This window comes from Macrotis lagotis, chromosome 1 (assembly GCF_037893015.1).
Source record: "Macrotis lagotis isolate mMagLag1 chromosome 1, bilby.v1.9.chrom.fasta, whole genome shotgun sequence".
Lineage (NCBI taxonomy): Eukaryota > Metazoa > Chordata > Mammalia > Peramelemorphia > Peramelidae > Macrotis > Macrotis lagotis.
The window spans coordinates 384,664,530-384,674,427 of record NC_133658.1 but is presented as its reverse complement, the minus strand read 5'-3'; the positions used below and the strand labels follow the sequence as shown (position 1 = coordinate 384,674,427).

General features: G+C 36.5%; 1 pseudogene; it reads right to left on the bottom strand.

The window, feature by feature from the left end:
* Nucleotides 1-404: 404 nt before the first annotated feature.
* On the bottom strand, nucleotides 405-6,919 carry LOC141518147 (phosphatidylethanolamine-binding protein 1 pseudogene; annotated as a pseudogene).
* Nucleotides 6,920-9,898: the final 2,979 nt, after the last annotated feature.

The following is a 9,898-nucleotide window of genomic DNA, read 5'->3' as shown; positions in this document are numbered from 1 at the left end:
ATTCCATAAAAAGTCTTTAAATTTTAATATTGAGAATTTGTTCAAGAATAATTTCATGCATAATCCAATTCATTAAAATGATTTACATATTGTGATAAGAAGTATTATTAGTTTTTATTTCTGCTGGCAACTCTATAGCATCCAATTGCTCTGAGTAGATTCAGAGAATACCCTTAATCTATGTATTACCAAGAAAAAAGTTGCCTTTTGGAGACAAGTTAAATTTAAGATGCTAATAATATTTTCAAATGTAAATTGATTCAATTGCTAAGAAAAAAGGATTTAGAAGCAAGGCTCTTTTCCATTCAATAAGTACTCCAGGATTTTTTCCATAAACAATTTGATCTGTCTATGAAGTCCTACTATAGCATATCATTAAAGATCCTGAGTTCAAGGACCTTTACAGAAAAATTTATACCTAGAGCAGGAAGGGATTTTAGAAGTCATTTAATTCAGTCTTCTCATTTTTTAGTGAACTGAGGCTCAAGGAGATTGTGACTTGCCAAAGTCACAGAGATGGAATTTAAACCCAGTTTTGATGCCAGTATCACTCTTCTTTCCAAAGTACCAATTTCTCTAACTGCAAAAAATAATGAAAAAAAAACCCAACTATTTGAGAAAGCTTTACAAGTAAACTTTCTAAACAATCTCCAGAGAAATGAAGCATCTTCTGAAAGTCATTACTTCTCTTTATTGACATGGCACCCATTGTATGCTGCTTTCATGATCTGAATATTCCTGTAACTGTCATCCTTTCATGGGCCTAACAATGATCTTGATGCAAGGAGTTATAAACATAGGAGACGTTGTGATTTCAAATAAATTTTGTAGAAGGAAAGACATTGTCTGTACCTGGTTGGGGGGCTCCTTGTTCAAAGTGATTCCACTGTTAAATGTGATGATGAAAGTGGCCTCAGCTCATTCCCCTAGAGGGAGGAGGAGAATAAGGGGAAGAGGGAGGTAAAGGGGGGGAGGGATTATTTTTACTTCCACCTGCAGTTAGCCCCCATGAGGTTTTTCTCAGGAGATATCCAAGAGGAGAAGATTCTCCTGAGTCCCAAAGAGCTGTGTAAATCCGTTTATTTCTAGATTCAACTGTGGGGCCAGAGGAAAGGCCCCTGGTCATCCCTAGATAGACCCAAGTTGGCCTTGTCTCTGTCAGGAGTGGGGGGGGAGGCCTGGAGCATGTACCCAGGACAGATTACTTTTTCTACACTATTCATGGACCTATGTCACCTCTATCAAATTTCTTGGCTTCTTCAGGGAAGAGGAGGAGGGAGAAGAAGAAAAATATAAATAAAAATTGCCTAGAATCAAGGATGCCAATCATCACCACTATTATTCAATATTGCATTAGAAATAATATCTTTAGTAATAAGAGAAGAAAAATAAATTGGAGGAATTAGAATAGGTAATGAAAAAACAAAATTCTCACTCTTTATAGATGATATGATGGCATACTTAGAGAAACCTAGAAAATCATCTAAAAGCTACTTGAAACAATTAGGAATTCTAGCAAAGAAATAGGATATAAAATAAACTCATAAATCATCAGCATTTCTATATATTACAAAGCACAGCAGCAAAAGAGAGAAAGAGAAATTCCACTTAAAGTAACAGTAGACAACATAAAATTCTTGGGAGTCTATCTGCTAAGGTAAACTGAGAAACTATATAAAAACAACTATGAAATACTTTTCACATAAATAAAATCATATCTTAATAATTGGGCAAATTGGGTAGAATATAATAACAATGACAATTCTATATAAATGTAATTACTTATTCAGTACCATACCAATCAAACTATCAAAAGTTATTTTGAGCTAGAAAAATAGTAACTAAATTCATATGGAAGAAGAAAAGGTCAAGAACATCAAAGTAATTAATGAAAAAATTAAAAGGAAGGTGACCTAATCATACCAGGTCTAAAATTATATTATAAAATATCTCTTATCAAAACTTTTTTGGTACTAGCTAAGAAACAGAGTAGTGGATCAGTGGAATATATTATGTGCCCAAAAAAGTAGTAAATGACTAGTAATCTTCTATTTGATAAAACCAAAAACTCCAGTTTCTGATGTAAGAACTCTGCTGGAAAACTGTAAGGTAGTATGTCAAGGGAGCAGCTAGGTGGCACAGTGGATAAAGTACCAGACCTGGAGTGAAGAGGATCTGAATTCAAATACAGCCTCAGACAATAATTACCTAGCTGTGTGACCTTGGGCAAATCACTTAACACCACTGAAAAAATAATACATCAAGAACTAGGAATAGATCAACATCTCACAACCCCATACCAAGATAAGGTCAAAGCAGGTGCAGGACTTAGATATAAAAAGGTGATACCATAAGTCAATTAGGAGAACAAGGAAGAGTCAGATCTATGAAAAGGTGGATCAGTTTATGACCATAGAAGAGATAGAAAATACAAAACTGATCATTTTGATTACAATATATTGAAAAGTTTTGTACAAATAAAACTAATGCAGCCAAGATTAAAAGGAAGGCAGTAAGTTGGGAAACAGTTTTCACAGTATTTTTGATAAAGGACTCATTTTAAAACACATAGAGAACTTAGTCAAATTTATAGAATACAAGTCATAAACCACTTGATAAATGACCAAAGGATATGAAAATGCAATTCTTAGATGAAGAAATTAAAGCTGTCTTTATATCATATGAAAAAAAGATTTGGAATTTTATTGTAACTTTTTTTAGTTTAAAGGTATTTAATATGCACCATCTTTAAATATGCATCTTGTTAAAGGTGTTTAAAATGCCTTTTAAAAAGTCAAAGGCATTTTATTAATAGTATTATTTTCAAAAGATCTTGCATATTAGCATGCATGTAGCAGCAATTATGTGTCAGGCAGTGTGCTAAACTCTTTATAAATATCATCTCATTTAGTTGACTGCATTTGCCTTGGAGAGTATTAAACCTCTTAAGCATTAAAGTGCAAACTCTTTTAGTGCAGGAATTGTTATGCTTCCATCTTTGAATTCCTGAGACAGTGCTTTTGTACAGTTGATTCCTTTATTATGTTTGGGGAATGAGGAGTATCTTTTTTGAGTTTGTTTTTAGAAAATTTTTGAAAAGGAATTAATCAATTGGTTTCCCAGAAGGTGGAAGGTACTTTGTTAATCCTTATATGAATACTAGACCCATTAGATCTCAAAATCCTGGCCCTATACCTTCTAAAACAGGGTCCAAATATAAAGTATTTTTCTTTTCTTTTTTGGGTATGCAGAATGAGACATGCAATTATTTTTTAAGTTAAAAAAAGGATACTCCAAACTGTATTGAAACACTATCAGTTCTCCCTCTGGAAACTGATAGCATTCTTTATCATAAACCCTTCAGAGTTGTCTTACATCAGAGAACTGCTGAGAAAAACTAAACCATTCACAGCTGATTATCCTATAATATTGCTGCTACATTGTATACAATGCAATTCACATTGCATTTGGTCATATCTTTCCAGGTTTTACTGACAGAATCCTGCTCATCATTTCTTAGAGCAGATTAGCATTCCATTATAATCATATATCAGAATTTTTTCCAGTCATTAAACTCATATGCATCCCTTTAATTTCCAGTTCTCTGCTACCAGAAAACAATTCCACAAATATCTTTATTCATAGAGCTATTTTTCCTACTCATTTTCACCTCTTCTGGAGTACATATCTAATAGTGGCATTGCTGGTTTTATATCCCATTGGGCAGAGTTTCAAATTGCTCTACAGAATGGTCAAATCATTTCCCCAGCTCCTACACCTTAATTTCTCATTTCTCATTTTCTTTTTCTGTCTTATTGTTCAATCTAATAGGCATAATGTAGTACCTCAAAGTTGTTCTATTTGCAATTCTCCAAACAATAATGAGATAACATTAATAAACTCATCTGAAAACTGTTCCTATCCTTTGATCATTTATCAATTGGGGAACAGATCTTTTTTTTAATAATTTTGACTTAGTTTTCTATGTGAAATGATGTTTTATCAGAGAAATGTGTTTCAATATTTACTCCCGCAGTTACTACTGCTAACTTATTTCCTTCCATGCTAGTTCACCCACCCCCCATTTATTCTATTCTCTCTTCTTTTAGTCCATCCCTCCTAAAAATGTTTTGTTTCTGTCTACCCCCACCCACAATCTGCTCTCCCTTCTATCATCCCTCACTTCTCATATCCCTTTCCCCTTCTACTTTTCTGTAGTGTAAGTTCTATTTCTATATGCAATTGTGTTATGTTAGTCCCTCCCTGAGACTATTCTAATGAGAATAAAACTCACTCACTCCTTTTCAACTGCACCCCTTCCATTCTACTGCAAAATCTTTTTCTTACACCATTTAAGTGAAAGACCTTACTCCTTTCTACCTCCCCTTTCCCTTTCTTCCACTACATTCCATTCCTCACTCATCCCTTAACTCCATCTTTTTGAAATATTATATTTCTCCATTTTTAAGATGCACCTTAATTTTAGGACCCCAAATTTGAAAAAAATGTATTACATAAATTTATGAATTCAAGTTTTATTCATCATAAAATTTATACAACTCCTTATCACTGTCAAAACTCCTATTCATTAACTTGTCCTCATTTGTGTTTGCTGATGAATCACTGTCTTTATATATTGCCTCATCCTCAATTCTATCTATGGCATTTGAAATGCCACATTTCTTAAATGACTTGACAACAACCTCAATCTTGATATTATCCCAGGATCTTTTCACCCAAACACAAATAATCATTAATTCCCTTATGACCTTCCTTTTCTGTTTACCTCTTTATACTTCACTCAGTTTTCTTATTTGAAGATCAAATTTTCTGTTCAACATTGATCTTTTCATCGGGAAAGTTTGACAGTCCCCTATTTCATTGTATATCCATTTATTCCCTGAAAGTATATGGCTTTGTGCAGAATGGTTGTAATACAAGCTCTTTTGCTTTACAGAACATCATATTCCAAGTCCTAAGATTCTTTAAATTAGAAACTACTAAATCTTACTATTAAATCCTTGTTGCTCCATGATAACTGGTCTATGTTTTTTCTGGCTGCTTGTAGTATTTTTTCCTGGACCTGGGAGCTCTGAAATTTGGATATAATATTCCTGGTTGTTTTCATTTTGACATCACTTTAAGGATTTGATTTGTGGATTCTTTCAACTTCTCTTTTACTCACTGGTTCGAGAATATCAAAATTCCTTAATAATTTCTTGAAAGATGATGACTGGAATCTTATTTTTTGTTGTGGTTTTCAGGTAGTTCAATAATTTGTTAATTATCTCTCCCAGTGAGGGAAGCTAGGTGGCAACAGTGGATAGAGCACTGATCCTGAAGTCAGGGGGACCTGAGTTTAAATCCAGCCTCAGATACCTAATAATTACTTAGCTATGTGATCTTGAGCAAGTCATTTTAACCCCATTGCCTTGTAAAAACAAAGCAAAATAAATAAAAATTATCTTTCCAGATCTATTTTCCAGGTCAGATGATTTCCAATGAGATATTTCACATTTCTTGTAGCCTCACTGGATTTTTGTACTTATTTTTTTTCCATTTAGCCCTATCTGTCTTTTATTTTTCACTCCATTTTTTTTTAATTGAACAATAAGCAAACAGCAGAATTGAACACAAATGTTGCTAAGTCAGGTCCTGCTTCCTGTACAACAAAGACTTGCAGCAGATTTAACACAAAAATGTGAGCATAGAAAACACCTCTAACCCACCCGCACATGTACACCTTTCAATTGGGAGGATGGGGGGGTGGGGGGGTGAGTTTAGTTAAACCACCACTGCCTTTCCAGCTGCCAATGGCACTAAAGGACTCACCAAGCTGTTTCCCAATGTAATAAGAGACTAAAGGCTGGATTAAGTCAGTTGAATTATTTTTAAAAGAGGAGACAGTGGCAAAGAACCCCATCCATCTGGTTCTCTTGGAAGAGAAAACTTTCCATCAAATGGTTCTTGGACCCTCCAAATCCAGTTTCTGTCCATTAACATATCAGAAGGAAAAAAAATGTGATACCAGGAACAGGATGCATAAAGATTTGAGAACTATCAACAACTTTCTACCTATGTTCAGTTATCAGCATCTTAATGGATTATTTTTATTTTTTCCACTAGGATGTTAGGAAGCCAATTACGACTTTAATATCTTGATTCCCTCCCCCCACCTACTATTTGCTAACACATTAAGTCAGCAAGCTGTGGATCCTACACCCAGACCCCCTCCACCCCCTATAACAAGGAAAAGACTCCATGACAGTTGATGACTGACAAGTCAGCCCATGAGAATAAGGGGGAAGGGCATCCATTCACATCACCAGGGGAGGGGGCATGTGATGACAGGGCCTAGTTCCCTGCCAGCTGATCATAGAGCTGGGGCATATAGTCGTCCCATTCAGCCTGGTAGCAGGTGCCAGCGACGGGGGCCCCAAGCTTGTACTTGCTGTGGAAGGAAGCCACCTTGAACTTGCCCCGGTAGTCCCCGGAGCGGTTGGATAAGACAGGTTCATCACATTTGAGCGGCCCCTTTTACTCATAAACAAGCCACACGTAGCAGTGAAGACCTGTTCCCTTGGGGGGGCCAGAGCCCCACATAATCCGAGAGGACATTGCCACTGCTGATGTCATTGCCCTTCATGTTGACCACCAGGAAGTGGTGCCACTCCCGGAATTTGGGGTCCTTCCTGCTGGGAGCATCTGGGTCTGTGAGGACCAGAGTATAGAGCTTTGAGGGGTCTCAGTCCTGCCATCCGATGCTGACTGGACGGCCCTTCACCTGGGTGGGCGTCAGCACTTGGCCCAGCTCGTGGATCTCGCTGTCCTGGTACTTGACGCTGAGTGGCTGCTGCGGCCTCTCGTCCACCTCCCACAGGCTCAGCTGCCCGCTCCACAGGCTCAGGTCCACCTGCATGGTGCACGGCACGGGAAGCCCCAACCGACAACGGCACGAGCCACGGCGCGAGAAACTTATCTGTCTTTTAAGATGTTATTTTCTTCAGGATATTTTTGTGTCTCTTTCATAGAGATGCTGACTCAGCTGTCATGATATTCATGCATCACTTATTTCTCTTACCATTTTTTCCTCTACCTCTCTTACCTGATTTACAAAATATTTTTTGAGTTCTTCCATGCCCTAATACCAATTCATATTTTTTTTAGTGACTTTGGGATCTAGGATCTTTGACTTTGTTACCTTCTCCTGAGTTTGTGTTTTGATCTTCCTTATCACTATAGTATCCTTCTATGGTCAGATTTTTTTTTCTTCTTTTGTTTGCTCATTTCTCCGGCCTATGACTTGATTTTTACTCTTTGTTAGGGTAGGTTTCTGCTTCCAGGGCAGGAGGCCACATTGAGGTATTTTGCAGTTGTTTTCAGAGATACTTCTAAGGACCTACAAGTTTTCAGTTCTTCCAAGATGGTATCATCTAAGGAGAGAATTCTACTACTCTCCTGGCCTGTGCTCTGGTCTGTGGGTGACCATATGTACTCCTTTCTTCCCTGGAATTGTGAGGAGGGTACCAACTCCACTATGACTGCATTTTATCTTGTGCTTCTGCTCCTCCTCTTCCTAAGGCTGGGATCCAAGCACACCATTGATTCAAACACTCCTAAGTCCTGCTCCTGGCAAACCTCCTGGTTTGCCAAGGCTGTGTTTGTGCTGTTGAGGTTTGTGAGGCTTGTGCTGGATTATTTTTCCATTATCACCTTGGGGTGACAAACTTTTTCTGCAGACCTTCCAAGCAGTCCTTGGCAGTCTCTGGACTGAAAGGTATGGAAGGCAACACCAGTGCCACTGATCCAGTCACTCTGATGTCTGTTCCTGGATTGCTAGAACTGGTCTGCACAAAGCACTGCACTTCTGTCTCACACCCCAATACAACAAATCATTCTTGCCATATTCCCAACTTTCCTTGGGCTAGAAAATTGTTTCACTACATCTTTTTGTTGGTTCTGCCACTCTAGAATTTGTTTAATGTCATAATTTAAATGACTCTAAGGAGGAGGATGGATTTGGGGGAGAGCTTGGTTGAGTCCCTGTCTTTACTCCTCCATTTTGGCTCCATCCTTCATAAGACTTGGTCACATAAAACATTTTCACATTATTTTGCTACCCTTATAAGTTCTAGGTGATTTAGTAGAAATACCACTAGATTGGAAGGTATGAGTCATAATTTTAAAACATCGCCATTAATGGAATCTGGAACTAGAGACAACTTTTTAAATTTCTCTGGACTTCATTTATTTCCACAGCAAATGATAAAAGTGAATTGCTTGATCTCTAGGATGTTATGCAGTTAGAAATTATGTTATTCTATGATTTTTAGCAAATATGGAAGTTGTTTGATTTATAGAGTAATGCTCTGCATTTTAAAAACAAATTTTATATTTATAATGAGAATTATCATAGATGTGATAGCTTTTTCATCAAAATACCCAACATTTTGAAAAATAGATTAAAATAATCTTATAAGTGATCATTGAATATGAGTGATTTAATTTGGAAAACTGATAATCTCAAAATTCATTTTGGATTGGCAAACTGATTGATTCTACTAGGAAAAAATGGTGTTACTTCTCTGGTAATTAGGAAATAACTTTTCCATTTTGCTCAGCATGGTGCATTATTTCCATTAACCTAATAATCATTTTTACCTTTCTAGTTATATTTTCAAAAGGAATGGACTATACTATAATTGAATAAGCACTACATCTGAAATTAGAGTACACACATTTTGAACCTAGATCTGATAGATAACTACTTCTATTACCTCAGCAAAATCATTTAATTTCCCTGGGTATCAATTTCCTCACCTATTAAAAAAAGAATTTTTAAAAAATTATCTCTTATTGGTTGATTGTTGTTCTTTGCAATCAAAGAAGACCATTACATTAAATGAATGATGGCATGATCTATACATGATTTTGATTATGATGAGGGGAATGTTGGCAGAGACATCTTTCTCACTACCTTTTCCAGAATCATTATCAGCCCATGGTCTGATTTAATGAGAAACAGGACGTCTAATATTACCCTGGATGCTGTAGAAGACATTGGTCTTTAGGATGTGGGTCCCTTCCATATCAGTGAGGCATGACTGCATTTCAGCAACACTAAGCAGAACAATATATATATATATATATATATATATATATATATATATATATATATATATATATAGTCATAACTTTGTAACAATAAGTATACATATCTCTCAAGGTTCTAATCATCATAATGTTATTGGATTGTTCTATTCAACTCTGCAACCATACTCCACTTGAAGCCAAAGATTCTGATTTCTCAGAAACTGCCCAGATGGTTATGGGAATAACACCAGCAGATAGCTGATCAGCATCATTTGATTGGAACTACAACAGTTTCTGATCATCTTTGAATTTCTGACTCTTGTTATTGATTAATAAAAACATTCTTGGCAAACACTTCTCTCTTGTTCTTCTTGCACCAGTCAAGGAACTTCACTTCTAGAGGTATAATATAAGTGTCACTGCCTGTCACTCTTAATTATGCCCCCCCAAAACCAGCAAAATAGAATTAGGATCATATTCCGTTACTCCTCACTGGGGTATCCAGGCAATTCAGGCCTGTTTTGAACAATTTAATTTTTTCAAAATAAATTCAACTTCACAAGAAATTCAGCTAAGAGCATGAGGGGGTGCCAAAATGCAGGGACTGGAACAAGGTCATCTTGTAGGGAGCTGCCAGTTCAATCCCACAATCTAATTACTAGCTTTTAAATGGCAGAAATTTTAATATATGCTATTAGAGCTGAAATTACCATGGTTACTAGTCCCAGATTTGACCTCCAATGAAGTCTAAGCATTTCTTTCAACCCTAAATCTAAATCTATGAATATGCCCCATCTCCATGCCT